We start from the raw sequence: 16345 nt of genomic DNA, 5'->3' as shown, positions 1-16345 counted from the left end.
AATTCTGATCTTTTTTTCCATTAATTGGTCTTTTGACCAATTACATCAGATCTTTCCACATCAGATTTTTTTCAGAACTGATCTGATTGGTCAAAATACCAATTAGTGAGATACATGATCCCCCAACACTTCTGAGAACAGTCCTGATTGTTGTGTGCTGTGTCCCGACGTGCACTTGGCTTATAGAATCACAGAGTGTCAAGCATATGAGGATCAAACTACAAAACGACAGAAAGAAACACAGATCACACTGGTACTATGAAATGACCCATAGAATAATAGCAGTTTAACTATGCATGAATTCCAAGGAATACAGGAGAGAGAAACAATGAATTATCTCACTATGAAAGTATTATTCATACTGTATGCTTGACAAATAGGAGAGGATTTGTAGAGATGCATACAACCGATATATACAGTAACAGTCAAAAGTTTGGACACACTTAGTCATTCCAGAGTTTTTTATATTTACTTTTCTCTACATTGTAGAAAAATAGTGAAAACATAAAAACTATGAAATAACAAATATGGAGTCATGTAGTAACCAAAAAAGTGTTATAAACAAATATAATATTTTTTATATTTAACATTCTTCAAAGTAGCCACCCTTTGCCTTGATGGCAGCTTTGCACACTCTTGACATTCTCTCAACCAGTTTCATGAGGTTTGATTTTTGATTTGATTTGATTTGGACCTCTTTTAGTCCTCATTTGGACTAATCTTCCAAGAGTCCATTAAAATACAATTAATAATACGAACACATTTTCACATATAAACATACTGTTACAAACAGACATAATACAGTAACATATTGACCCGATAAATACTCAATCTAAAAAGGTATTGATTCTTCATCTACTGTAGTCCAACACAACATTTCTATGTATTATATTTAAATGGTTTTAAAGTATTATTTAAATGTATGTATTGAGAGGTTTCTGGTTTGCGCAGTAAATTTATTACATTTCTTTATCGAAATGTTATTTTTCCTATTTCTCTTTTCTGTCTGTGAACAATCTATTCCTAGTATTTACTGAATGTCTGTCTCTTACCAACTCAATAACTCATTTAAATGTGAATAGAATTTGGCTGTTTTAAATGGTGTATACAATGAAATAAAATAAACATGTTTTTTTTTCAATTATCTTGTTGATTGATGACCAATCACCTGGAATGCATTTCAATTAACAGGTGTGCCTTTTTTAAACTTAAAAAGTGGAATTTCTTTCCGTTTGAGCCAATCAGTTGTGTTGTGACAAGGTAGGGGTGGTATACAGAAGATAGCCCTATTTGGTAAAATGCCAAGTCCATATTATGGCAAGAACAGCTCAAATAAGCAAAGAGAAACGGCATTCCATCATTACTTTAAGACATGAAGGTCAGTCAATTCGGAAAATGTCAAGAACTTTGAGAGTTTCTTCAAGTGCAGCCACAAGAACCATCAAGCACTATGATGAAACTGGCTCTCATGAGGACTGCCACAGGAAAGGAAGACCCAGAGTTACCTCTGCTGCAGAGGATAAGTTCATTTGAGTTACCAGCCCAGTAAAAGCTTCACAGAGTTTAAGTGACAGACACATCTCAACATCAACTGTTCAGAGGAGACTGTGTGAATCAGACCTTCATGGTTGAATTGCTGCAAAGAAACCATTACTAAAGGACACCAATAACAAGAAGAGAATTGCTTGGGCCAAGAAACACGAGAAAGGTGGTCTGATGAGTCCAAATGTGAGATTTTTGGGTCCAACTGCTGTGTCTTTGTGAGACGCAGAGTAAGTGAACGGATGATCTCCGCATGTGTGGGTCTCACTGTGAAGCATGGAGGTGGAGGTGTGATGGTGTGGGGGTGCATTGCTGGTGACACTGTGAGTGATTTGTTCAAGGCACATTTAACCAGCATAGCGACAACAGCATTTTGCAGCGATACCTCATCCCATCTGGTTTGCGCTTAGTGGGACTATCATTTGTTTTTCAACAGCACAATGACTCAACACACCTCCAGGTTGTGTAAGCAAAAGCAGCCAACAAGTGCTCAGCATATGTGGGAACTCCTTCAAGACTGTTGGAAAAGAATTCCAGGTGAAGTTGGTTGAGAGAATTCCAAGAGTGTACAAAGCTGTCATCTTTGCTAATTTTAGCTGTTCTTGCCATAATGTGGTATTTTACCAAATAGGGCTATCTTCTGTATACCACCCCCACCTTGTCAAAACACAACTGATTGGCTCAAGGAGGAAAGAACATCCACAAATTAACTTTTAACAAGGCACACCTGTTAATTGAAATGCACTCCAGGTGATTAACTCATGAAGCTGGTTCAGAGAAAGCCAAGAGTGTGCAAAGCTGTCATCAAAGATGGCTACTATGAAGAATCTCAAATATAAAATAAACTCAGCAAAAATAGAAACGTCCTCTCACTGTCAACTGCATTTATTTTCAGCAAACTTAACATGTGTAAATATTTGTATGAATATAACAAGATTCAACAACTGAGACATGAACTGAACAAGTTCCACAGACATGTGACTAACAGAAATTGAATAATGTGTCCCTGAACAAAGGGGGGGGTCAAAATAAAAAGTAACAGTTAGTATCTGGTGTGGCCACCAGCTGCATTAAGTACTGCAGTGCATCTCCTCCTCATGGATTGCACCGGATTTGCCAGTTCTTGCTGTGAGATGTTACCCCACTCTTCCACCAAGCCGCCTGCAAGTTCCCGGGGGAATAGCCTTAGCTCTCACCCTCAGATCCAACAGGTCCCAGACGTGCACAATGGGATTAAGATCCGGGCTCTTTGCTGGCCATGGTATAACACTGACATTTTTGCCTTGCAGGAAATCACGCACATAACGTGCAGTATGGCTGGTGGCATTGTCATGCTGGAGGGTCATGTCAGGATGAGCCTGCAGGAAGGGTACCCACATGAGGGAGGAGGATGTCTTCCATTTAACGCACAGCATTGAGATTGACTGCAATGACAACCAGCTCAGTCCGATGATGCAGTTACACACTGCCCCAGACCATGACGAACCCTCCACCTCCAATCGATCCCGCTCCAGAGTACAGGCCTCGGTGTAATGCTCATTTCCTTCGATGATAAACGCAAATCTGACCATCACCCCTGGTGAGACGAAACCGTGACTCGTCAGTGATGAACACTTTTTGCCAGTCCTGTCTGTTCCAGCGACGGTGGGTTTGTGCCCATAGGCGACGTTGTTGCCGGTGATGTCTGGTGAAGACCTGCCTTACAACAGGCCTACAAGCCCTCAGTCCAGCCTCTCTCAGTCTATTGCGGACAGTCTGAACACTGATGGAGGGATTGTGCGTTCTTGGTGCAACTCAGGCAGTTGTTGTTGCCATCCTGTACCTGTCCCGCAGGCGTGATGTTCGGATGTACCGATCCTGTGGAGGTGTTGTTACACGCGGTATGCAACTGCGAGGAAAATCAGGTGTCCGTCCTGTCTCCGTGTAGCGCTGTCTTAGGCGTCTCACAGTAGGGACATTGCAATTTATTGCCCTGACTACATCTGCAGTCCTCATGCCTCCTTGCAGCATGCCTAAGGCATGTTCACGCAGATGAGCAGGGACCCTGGGCATCTTTCTTTTGGTCTTTTTCAGAGTCAATAGAAAGGCCTCTTTAGTGTCCTAAGTTTTCATAACTGTGACCTTAATTGCCTACCGTCTGTAAGCTGTTAGTGTCTTAACGACCGTTCCACAGGTGCATGTCCATTAATTGTTTATAGTTCATTGAACAAGCATGGGAAACAGTGTTTAAAACCTTTACAATGAAGATCTGTGAAGTTTTTACGAATAATCTTTGAAAGACAGGATCCTGAAAAAGAGTTCATATTTTCATCTGTTTAAAACTTTTTGGGTTATTACATGATTCCATATATGTTATTTCATGGTTTTGATGTCTTCACTATTATTCTACAATGTAGAAAATGGTAAAAATAAAGAAAAACCCTTGAATGAGTAGGTGTGTCCAAACTTTTGAGGTGCTTCCGGGTGCTTTTTTGCAAACTTGAGTCAACGTTTTGTATAACATGTGTCCCAATATGCCTGGCAAAAACCAAACACTGCATGGTTGAAGATCTGATAACATTCAGTATCATGCACAAATAGAGAAAATCTGAAAGGGGGCAAAAACCTTTTCACTGCACAGCTTAATACAGTCATGTACTTTGCCTTTAATTTAATTACTAAACGACAGTGAGTATGTCTCATAGAGGATACAGAGGAGAAACCTGTAATGATGAAACATGATGTTGAAATTTCAGTTATGGGAGTAACTATATATATAAAGCGTGTTCACATATATATATATATATATATATACAGTTGAAGTCGGAAGTTTACATACACTTAGGTTGGAGTCATTAAAACTAGTTGTTCAACCACTCCACAAATGTATTGTTAACAAACGATAGTTTTGGCAAGTCGGTTAGGACATCTACTTTGTGCATGTGTAACGGCTTTCGTCGGTGGAAGGAGAGGACCAAAGCGCAGCGTGGTTAGTGTTCATCTTAATTTAATAACAATCAAAAAAACAGAACACTTCAAATACAACAACAAAAGTGAAAACCGAAACAGTTCTATCTAGTGCAGACACACAAAGACTGAAAACAACCACCCACCAAAACACAATAGAACATAGATATTCTATACCTAAATATGGTTCTCAATCAGAGACAATGACTAACACCAGCCTCTGATTGAGAACCATATCAGGCCAAATGAGAAACCCCACATAGAAACAGAAAACATAGATAATAACCACCCAACTCACGCCCTGACCACACTAAAACAAAGAAACTACAAAAGAACTATGGTCAGAATGTGACAGCATGACACAAGTCATTTTTCCAACAATTCTTTACAGACAGATTATTTCACTTAGAATTCACTGTTTCATAATTCCAGTAGGTCAGAAGTTTACATACACTAAGTTAACTGTGCCTTTAAACAGCTTGGAAAATTCCATAAAAGGATGTCATGGTTTTAGAAGCTAGGCTAATTGAGTCAATTGGAGGTGTACCTGTAGATTTATTTCAAGGCCTACCTTGAAAGGCCTACCAAGCCGAAGAACACCATCCCAACCGTGAAGCACGGGGGTGGCAGCATTATGTTGTGGGGGTGCTTTGCTGCAGGAGGGACTGTTGCACTTCACAAAATAGATGGCACCATGAGGAGGAAAATTATGTGGATATATTGAAGCAACATCTTAAGACATCAGTCAGGAAGTTAAAGCTTGGTCGCAAATGGGTCTTCCAAATGGACAATGACCCCAAGCATAGTTCCAAAGTTGTGGCAAATGGCTTAAGGACAACAAAGTCAAGGATTTGGAGTGGTCATCATAAAGCCCTGACCTCAATCCTATAGAAAGGAAGGTCGGAAATGAAAAAGCGTGTGCGAGCAAGGAGGCCTAAAAACCTGACTCAGTTACACCAGCTCTGTCAGGAGGAATGGGCCAAGATTCACCCAATTTATTGTGGGAAGCTTATGGAAGGCTACCCAAAACGTTTTACCCAAGTTAAACAATTTAAAGACAATGCTACCAAATCCTAATTGAGTGTATGTAAACTTCTGACCCACTGGGAATGTGATGAAAGAAATTAAAGCTGAAATAAATCATTCTCTCTACTATTATTCTGACATTTCACATTCTTAAAATAAAGTGGTGATCCTAACTGACCTACAACAGGGAATTTTTATTGTGATTAAATGTCAGGAATTGTGAAAATCTGAGTTTAGATGTATTTGGCTAAGGTGTATGTAGACTTCCGACTTCAACTGTATATATATATATATAAAGAGAGAGAGAAAGGTAGAGCGAGAGAGGGCGAGAGAGAGAGAAAATTTGGAGGAGAGACAATCGAGCAGGAGTGAGAAAGAGAATGAGGGAAAACTTGAGAAAGAGAGGAAGGGAGAGGAGAGAGAGAAAGAGAGAGAAGGTAGGAAGAGGGAGATCCACTTGAGAGTGAGTGTTATTAATCTGAGTGTCTGCACCTACCCACACTTCTCTACCCACGCTCCTCAGGCGGAAAACCAGGGTTATCAAAGCTGCTATTCCATATTAAATACCACACCTGTCTATACACGGATGTGAAGGGGGGAAAGTAACAGGATTGGAAGTGAAGAGGGGGAAAGAGAGAGGGGGAGAAAATGGAGGGAGAAAATGGAGGGAGAAAATGGAGAAAGAGAGAAATAAAGAGAGAAAGACTTAGGCCCTGCAGCAAGGATGTCAAAAGAGAGGTGGGAAAAAATCCTGATTCTTAAATTGCCTGTCGTCAATTTTTTTGGTGAAATAGAGTAACATGGAGCTGAGTCCTGCTAATCTGGAGGGAAAATCACCTTAAAGTATATTATAACTCCCATAACTGAAGGTTCAACATCATGTTCCATCATTACAGGTTTCTCCGCTGTATCCTCTATGAGACATACTCACTGTCATTTAGTAATTAAATTGAAGGTAAAGTACATGACTGTATTAAGCTGTGAGCAGACTATTATACTTACACTGTATTAGGACAGACTAACGGGTAATGACCTTTGGAATGAGAACAATTCATGAAATATGTTTAAAATATCCACATGAATGTACTGTATCGATGCCAATACTTTTTGATGCATTGTGAAGGCCAATTCAAACCGTTACAGTTACAGTGTAATCTTCATGTGCATGTGTGTGTGTGTGTGTGTGTGTGTGTGTGTGTGTGTGTGTGTGTGTGTGTGTGTGTGTGTGTGTGTGTGTGTGTGTGTGTGTGTGCATAATCAATCAACTGACGAGTCAGCAAAGCTGTCCGGTGGATCAGAGATGTCTTTGAATGGCTCATAAAAACAACAGCAGCCAGCCAGCTGTGAAATGCTGCTTATGCTAATGAAAACAAGAGCTGCTGCTGCTAGCTGCTAGCTGCCAAAAACATAAGGTGTTGAGAACGCACACTCTACAGAACCATCTATTAGGGGGAGGAAGGGGGGGGAGAATTGGAATTTTCTAATACTGCTACTGACTCTGTCTCTCTCTCTCTCCTGTCTGGATAAGTAGTATAGAGTATAGAGTATAGAGTAGGACAGAGTGGTCCAATCACAGTGACTCTTCGCATGTCAGTGATAGCACTGTGTGACTTCAAATCAAATTGTATTTGTCATGTAAACAACAGGTAACTAACAGTGAAATGCTTACAATGCAGAGAGAAAAATATAGAAAAATAATAAAACAAGGAATAAATACACAATGAGTAACGATAACTTGGCTAGATGCACAGGGTACCAGTAACAAGTCGATGTGCAAGGGTATGAGGTAATTGAGGAAGATATATACATATAGGTAGAGGAAAAGATCATAAACAGTAGCAACAGCGTATGTGATGTTGGTGGTGGGCAGTAGCAAGCTGTCTGCTTAAGTTTTTGAGATGATTGATCTCTGTCAAGGGAGGAGCTTGTTTTTACATATTGTGTATGTTCATTTAATCTGAACATATTTACTTTTATATTCGCTAGCTCAATAGGCAAATGCCGCTGAGTACTACACTGTAAACCAATCAGAACTTGTTTTACTATCCATGTTACTATCTCTGATAATCACATCTGCCAATCAGGTTATCCATATATAAGGTAGTAGACAGCTGGTGACATCTTGAGAGAGATCTGCATCCGACAAACTGCTCTCTGGTAAAGTATTTTTTATACCTTTTTTATTCAACTATTTAGTTATAAAACGTGATACCGTCATTGGCAGCTGTAAAATGAATCCCAACTTAGAACACAGCAACCTTTGCGTGTTTTGTCTAACACTGAACACCAACTACAGATACACATGCTTGTTTGAGCATCTCGAAGACAAAATTCCAAGTAGAATCAGTTTAACAGGTGTCATTATTTTACTATTGTAACATTCAGTGGGAAGAATTCTATTGCCCCTGTCAGGAGCCCAGGCTTTTGCCATAAATGGTAGAGTTTTCATCTGTGGACCACACAAGCTTTAGATTGTATTCTGCTGAGGCACTTGTCTCTCTCTACATTGGTCCGCTACACTGTTGACCAGGGTGGGATCCTTTCTATATGCCTATGGGGCCTGGGCACACAAATGCTGCTAGAGAGAAGGGGGAATACTGAAGCATGAGTTGATGACAGTTCTATAGTCTCCATCAAAGGCCCAGGCTTTTGACATAGATGGTAAAGCTCTCATTTTTGGAATGAAACATTGTAAGATTGTGCCCTCCACGGCAATTGATATACATTGATTGGCAGGTTACACTATATTTAGATGCTTAAAATACTGACTGAGACACCTTTGCTACTTGTCTCCGTACTCAATAAATGGTGAAACTAGTTTGAATGTATATGCATGAAATGTACATTATGGAAAACATGTCTCCCACTCAGTTAGCAGAATAATGAACGGTTTGCCAAGATTTGGGCACTGTCAACTTTTAGAAGGTTAGTAGGAAAAATAATAATTTGAACTAAATATACTCACTTTCACTGAACATTTAGTATTTGAAACTCATTCAATTCCCAACTGCTTTTTATATAATCCTACAGGTATCATTCTCCATACCTTACTGTATATTCCACAGCATCCAACATTATGTATGCCCACCATGGTATTAGGCAGCTGCTAAATGATAACTTATCTGGTTTAGAAATCAAATTCTTATTGCAGAGCGCATTCTACAACTATGTTTTAGAGAAGATTGTACTGCAAGGTATGCTATATGTGTAGGCTACGCCATATGTATTTTCAAATATGCATTTTAGCATACATGACACACACACACACACACACTTGAAATAAGACATAATCATGCCAAAACATAATTAAACATTGTATTCACTGACAGAGATAAAAAAAAAAAAAAAAAAATTCTCAGGGGGTGGATCAGCTTTAATATTGCTGATAGATTGTTGCAACCATCACTCCTGTGTTCCAATGGCACGTTGTTTTAGCTAATCCAAGTTTACCATTTTAAAAGGCTAATTGATCATTAGAAAACCCCTTTTTCAATTATGTTAGCACAGCTGAAAACTGTTGTCCTGATTAAAGAAGCAATAAAACTGTCCTTCTTTAGACTAAATCAAATCAAACTTTATTTACCACATGCGCCAAATACAAGTGTAGACTTTACCGTGAAATGCTTACTTACAAGCCCTTAACCAACAGTGCAGTTGAAGAATAAGAAAATATTTACCAAGTAGACTAAAATAAAAAGTAATAATAAAAGTAAGACAACAAGTATAGCAATAACGGGGTTAGATACAGGGGGCACCGGTACCAAGTCAGTGTGCAGGGGTACAGGCTAGTTGAGGTCATCTGTACATCTAGGTGGGAGTCAGTGTGCAGGGGTACAGGCTAGTTGAGGTCATCTGTACATCCAGGTGGGGGCAATTATTGTGATTCAACCTATATTGTCCCTAACATCTTTTACTCTCTCACAACAGTCATGACACACACACACACACACACACACACACACACACACACACACACACACACACACACACACACACACACACACACACACACACACACACACACACACACACACACACACACACACACACACACACACACACACACACACACACACTCAACCCCTTTCCCCCACAACATCCATAGACTCTCAGCAGTTGCATCATCCCAGAGCCCAACTCAAGAGAGGTCTTGATTTACGAATGCATATACAGTTGCAACTGTATGAGTAGGCCTGCAAAACTGAACAAAAAATGGGCAGAAATGTGGAGATTTGATTATCCATTGTCACGTCCTAGGTGATGGAGGTCAGATATACCCTCTTACCCTGAAACCCTAAAACACCCACACATGGTCCCCGTAGTGACCTTATTCACAAGTATCTCTGTGCAGTCAGACCTTTGATTTTGTGCCACTAGGGTCACAATAATATGCCCCCTCTCTGAATGTCCGAGTGTGACCCCTTCCCCATGGGTTACTGCAGCTAGTGTTGCCAGCACTGCCACTATCTGGGTGGGGGCACCCCACCGGAATCCCCACCGGCTAGGTACAAGGTCGTCAAGGTTCTCATTAGCAGCTTTGAGAATTTCCTTGTAAATTATGCTCTCCCTTTAGGGGGCTTTGACTTTGCAGGACCAACCCTGCCAAGCAGGCTCAGAATCTTGAGGGGGCAGTACTGCTCTTGGTCTCTGAGCTCATTTTGGCTGCATACAGACCGCTTACAGCAGGCGCATAAAACAGTTAGGGACTTCTTCTTAGTATCTGGGTCGTTCAGGTGGGTGTTTAGGGTATAGGGTTGTGGACTGTTCCATCAATATAGGACCATAAATAAATAAATTAGATGTATAATTTATTTGAAAAATGTAGTTCCCCATGATAGGACAATAAATAAATAATATGTAATAATTATTAATAATAATAATATGTATAATTCATTATAAAATGTATATCCCTCATCTGCACAAAATTGAAAGCTCTCTCACAGTGAATTCTGACAGAGAGAATTCACTGACAGAGAGATAGCTAATGAAACACAATTGTACCGTCATATACACAAAATTATCTCCTCCCTCGACGGGGATCGATCACCTTCACATTTTTCAGCTTTGGCCCACCACCTAATGAGTCTAAAGAGTTTATGCAAAAAGGATCAATGCAGATAGTCCGGGTAGCTATTTGGTTAACTATTTAAAATTCTTATGGCTTGGGGGTAGAAGCTGTTCAGGGTGCAGATGGAGAAGAGAGAACTGTCAATGACTTGGGTAGGTGGAGTCTTTACAGAAAGAGATGTTCCACTTAACTGTCTGACATTGTTCCTCTTGCTCCTCAATGCCAACGGAGGATTTATTCATTTATTATATATTTATAGGCTTCTCTCTCGGACAAATGATTGATCTATAATTAACGAGGTCTGGGTTTGACCTATTGACCCTGGTCACTGGGAAGGAGGGGGTTCTGCAGGTATTTACGATGAGCCATATTATAGACTCACGGGACTAGCCACTGGAACATGCAGTGACATGCTTAGGTGTGTGTGTGTGTGTGTGTGTGTCAGTTTCAAGAGGCAGTCTATTAGGGTTTAACTTCTTATGGCTGCAAGGGGCAGCACTGAGTAACCTGGAAAGAGGTGGCCATTTCAAACGGCCTCCTACTCAATTCTTGCTCGTACAATATGCATATTATCATTACTATTGGATAGAAAACACTCTCTAGTTTCTTAAACCGTTTGAATTATTTCTCTAAGTGAACCAGAACTCTTTCTGCAGCCCATTTCCTATCCGGAAGTGAGATTTCCAAAAGCGAGGTATTTTTTCAAGAGCTTGTCTATAAAAGGGAATGTCACTTGGGACTATAGAAACACGTCATACGCCTTCCCCTGGGTGTCATGCGGAAGTGAGAGCAGAAAGGATTTGAATATCTCATTCTGGGATTGAATACAGCCTCTTGGAGTGAGAGGTCCGCCATTATTTTTTTTTCGAAGGCGCGAAGTTGGACCTGGAATTACCTCCTGGAAAACCGTTGTTATAGGTGAATATGATCTCCGGCTTCGATTTTACTTGATACATGTCACAATATCATCTTAAAGTATGTTTTTTCAATATAGTTTAATTATATTATTGAAATTTCTTCGGGACTTTAGACGTGATGCGTTGGAAGAATTTTTTCAAGAAGGAGAGGTTAGCGCCGCACGGCCAGTGTGCTTGCTAATTCAAGAGGGAAATAGTTCGTTCTGGATCCAAACAAAGACCGTTCTGGACAATGGACCCCTTTACAACATTCTGATGGAAGATCAACAAAGATAAGGACCCAATTTGGGATGCTATTTCATATACCTGTCGAGCTGTGCTATCGCTACCGATTACTTGGAATCAATGCTGTTGTGTGTTAGCCATTGCAGTAAGCTAATATAACGATATATTGTGTTTTCGCTCTAAAACACTTAAAAAATCGGAAATATTGTCTGTATTCACAAGATCTTTGTCTTTCATTTTGCTATACACCATATATTTTTCTGAAATGTTTTATGATGAGTAATTAGGTAGTTGACGTTGGTGTCTGTATTTACTTGGCTACTCCCGTGCTATTTCTGACTGTAGCTATGATGGTAGCATCAATGTAAAACTGATTTATAGCTCAAATATGCACATTTTTCGAACAAAATATAGATTTATTGTGTAACATGTTATAGGACTGTCATCTGAGGAAGTTGTTTCTAGGTTTGTTTGGTTGGATCTTGGTTAGTTAGGTTGGCTTTGTGCATGCTACCTGTGCTGTGAAAAATGTCTGTCCTCTTTTGTATTTGGTGGTGAATTAACATAAGTATACGTGGTGTTTTTGCTGTAAAACATTTTAAAAATCGGACACGTTGGCTGGATTAACAAGATGTTTATCTTTCAAATGCTGTATTGGACTTGTTAATGTGTGAAAGTTAAATATTTAAAAAAAATTGATTTTGAATTTCGCGCCCTGCAATTGAGCTGGATGTTGTCATAAGTGTACCGATGTCGGGACAGCCCGCCTAACAGGTTAACCTGTTGAGGCTGGAGGCGCTGTTGTCACTATTTATGCTAATCGTGTAATTTTTGAAACGGCTTCCCACAAAATTCTTGATCGTACAATATGCATATTATTATTATTATTGGATAGAAAACAGTCTATAGTTTCTATAGGAGTTGAAATTTTGTCTCTAAGTGGAACAGAACCCATTCTACAGCAATTTCCCTGACATGGAGTCAGATTTCAGAAATTTTGGCCCCTGATCTGGAGTCAGTTAAAAGGCCAATGTTATTGCTATGAGTATACGGACACTGCTTACGTCTTCCCCTGGATGCCTTTACGTGATGACGATTTGAATGGGGTCGATTGCGCGTTCACAGGCACTATAAATTAAAAAACCCTGTAGCTAGCAACTCTTTTATTGGTGCGTCACGCGCGTGGAGGACACCGACCCGCACCTGTTCCAAGCATTAGTGTTGGGAGTAATCTTTCTCCGTTCATGTTAAGACTCGTTATAGGAGTTAAAAACATCATAAGGTAGTTAATTTAAAGCGTTTTATAGCAATTTATATCCGTTTAGTGCGATTTTGGGACATTTATTTCTGAAACGCTGTGAATCACCGGGCACGCTTCTAGTTCATGCTGAACGCAGTTGGCATTTCCACATGGCAAGAGGACAGCTTTCCACCAAAAGACGATTAGACCCAAGAAAGGATCCTTTGCCCAAGATACTGATGGAAGAACAGCTCAAAGTAGGACATTTTTATTATGATAAATCGTGTTTCTGTCGAAAAATGTTAGTGGCTTAGGACGCCATGTTTTTTGACGTTGCTTCGCTTGGCGCAAACTGTATTGAAAAGTAAGGATAATTTAAAAAATGTAATTCCGCGATTGTATTAAGAATTAAATTGTCTATCAATCGATGTCCACCCTATATTTTTTAGTCACGTTTATGAGTATTTATGTATAAGAGTAGATCACTGTCTAATATGGAGCACGGACATTTTCTGACCAGCTGGGCTACTTTCCCCATTGTCTAACCATGGAAATGTATTGTAATGCAATGAGAATACAATGCTAATGAAACATCTATGTGCAGTATATACAGTAGCATTCAATCTAACGGATCATTCAGGAAATACTACATTAACAAAATAACAAGCAGCTGTTTTTGGAAGTTGTGCTCCTCTCCACTTCCCTTGTTGCATTGATGATGTAGCCCCAGGACATTGGATCATTAGGGAAGAAATTGTCAGGAAAGATAGATATTGTCTTTAGAAGGAGCAATTTATTAATGTGTGGTCTCCTGGCCAAGCGCTCCCCCTCACTAAATGGTAATGCCACTGCCTGCCCTTGTGCTGGAGCCTGAATGATGCATGGACAGATCTGAGGCGGAGGTACGGAGGTGTGGAGGTAAGAACACTTTTCCACCTAACTGCCTCCTGCGGTGCGAGTAGATCTAAAGGCCATCCGCCCACCGCCGCGTGAAACGGACTGGAAACAAGGCTTCATATTCAGCCATTTATGATGTAGAGGAGAAGGGGAGAGGGGAGAAGATGAGGAGGGGAGAAGAGTGGAGAGACCTTGGGATGGGAATGAAGGGCATCATCCAAGACAAACTCTGCCAGACAGACAGACAGACAGACAGACAGACAGACAGACAGACAGACAGACAGACAGACAGACAGACAGACAGAGGTAACAGTGTTTCTCCTGCACCCCATCTCTCTCTCTCTTTCTCTCTCTCTCTTTCTCTTTCTTCTGTTTTCTTTATCTGTTTCTCTCTCTGTCTCTCTCTTTCACTCTCACTTTCCCTGTCGCTCTCTTTCTCTCGCTCTCTATCTCTCAGGTGATTGTTAGTATAGAAGTAATAGGTATTATAGCTCCTATGGGAAATACAGTATTATGACTGTTCTCATCACACTCTAGCTCAGAGAAAACGAAGACAGAATAATACTGCTATTCTTCAGGTGTGAAAGAGTATTAACCTGATAAGGACAGCAAAGGGAGTTTCCCCACTGGGCAAAAACTAGTTGAATCAACGTTGGTTCCACGTCATTTTAACAAAAAACTGTTATGACGTTGAATCAATGTGGAAAACGTGCAAAAAGTCATCGAAGTAAGGGAATTGAGTCTTATTTTCACAAAACTCTTAACCTAAATGCAATGTCATGGTGACATTTTTTGTTGATTTCATATTGAATTCACGTTTGTTGACAACTCAAATGTAAATCAAGAATAGATGTTCAACTGACGTCTGTGCCCAGTGGGTCCCTGCATGCTCAGCAGAGATACACAAAGACAGGATGCTCGTCTCCAGTTCACACAAGAAACCTCACGGGGCCTCAACAAAGAGCAGTTTCACAGTCCAGCAGCCCCATCTGCAGGCTCAGCACAACACAATGAATATTCACAACGTTCTGCTGGACTTCACAACACATTCAAGAGAGAAACAGAGTGAGAAGAAAGCACAACCACAGAAATATCTTGAAAAACCTACTCAATAAAATGATAGACACACATGATGCAATCTCATATGCATATGTATGTGTTCCTGTAAATAATCCGATCATTAACAGGTTGTTTGTTTATTTCTACCAGTGACACATCAACCCCTTTCGACAGGTTAGATTATCTAGCCTATACGTATTTCTGAGTGGTCCGAGCACTGTGCCTGGCTGGCTGTCCTCTAAGGGAATCCATCCTGTTGCTACTGGAGGAACAGGACGAGGGCACAGGCTTTTTTCCATCTTAATTAGGGGCCTGACGGCACCATTTAGACCAGGGGGATGAAGGACGACCGGGCATTAGCCATTACAGCCACCCCCGACTGTCACACACACCAGAGGAAGCACACACACACACACACACACACACACACACACACACACACACACACACACACACACACACACACACACACACACACACACACACACACACACACACACACACACACACACACACACACACACACACACACACACACACACACACACACACACACAGCCCTCCCGCCTATCTATCCCATCCCCAGCTCCTGTCACAGCCAGAGTCATTCCCATACTATAGGTCTGAGGGGCAATGCCACTTACTTGTACAATGACAATTACTACAACATGGCCCTGGAAACCAGCTTGCAGAGGCAATGTCACATCTCTCACTTTTAATAGCTGATTCAGTGATGTATTGTGGTGAGGCTGTAATGTTTTGATGTGGATGTAGGTGGATGGGGATTTGATGTGCTGCATGCAAAGGCTTGTAAATAAATGAGTGTTTTATGTGGATAAGCAAAGATACATAAACACACACACAGACACACACACACACGTACAGTACGTACACACACTGAGGTTACGAAATATTAGGAACACCGTCCTAATATTGAGTTCCACCCCCTTTTGCCCTCAGAACTCAATTCATCGGGGCATGGACTACAAGGTGTCAAATGTTGACTCCATTGCTTCCTGCAGTTGTGTCAAGTTGGGTTGTAGACCATTCTTGATACACACAAAAAACTGTTGAGCAGTTATTGACACACTCAAACTGGTGCGCCTGGCACTTACTACCATACCCCGTTCAAAGGCACTTAAATATTTTGTCTTGCCAGTTCAACCTCTGAATGGCACACATACCCAATCCATGTCTCAACTGACTCAAGGCTTAAAAATCCTTCTTTAACCTGTCTCTTCATCTGCACTAATTGAAGTGGATTTAACAAGTGACATCAATAAGGGATCATAGCTGGATTCATCTGATCAGTCTCTGTCAGTGTACGCACCTACATGTGACCCCTCTGAGAAGTATTGAGATGGTTCTCCCTCTCTGTATATGTTTGTGTAGTGGGGCGGTGTATATAGGTGTACAGTGGTTCTT

Source organism: Salvelinus fontinalis, chromosome 19, assembly GCF_029448725.1.
Source record: "Salvelinus fontinalis isolate EN_2023a chromosome 19, ASM2944872v1, whole genome shotgun sequence".
Classification (NCBI taxonomy): domain Eukaryota; kingdom Metazoa; phylum Chordata; class Actinopteri; order Salmoniformes; family Salmonidae; genus Salvelinus; species Salvelinus fontinalis.
This window is presented reverse-complemented; position numbering follows the sequence as displayed.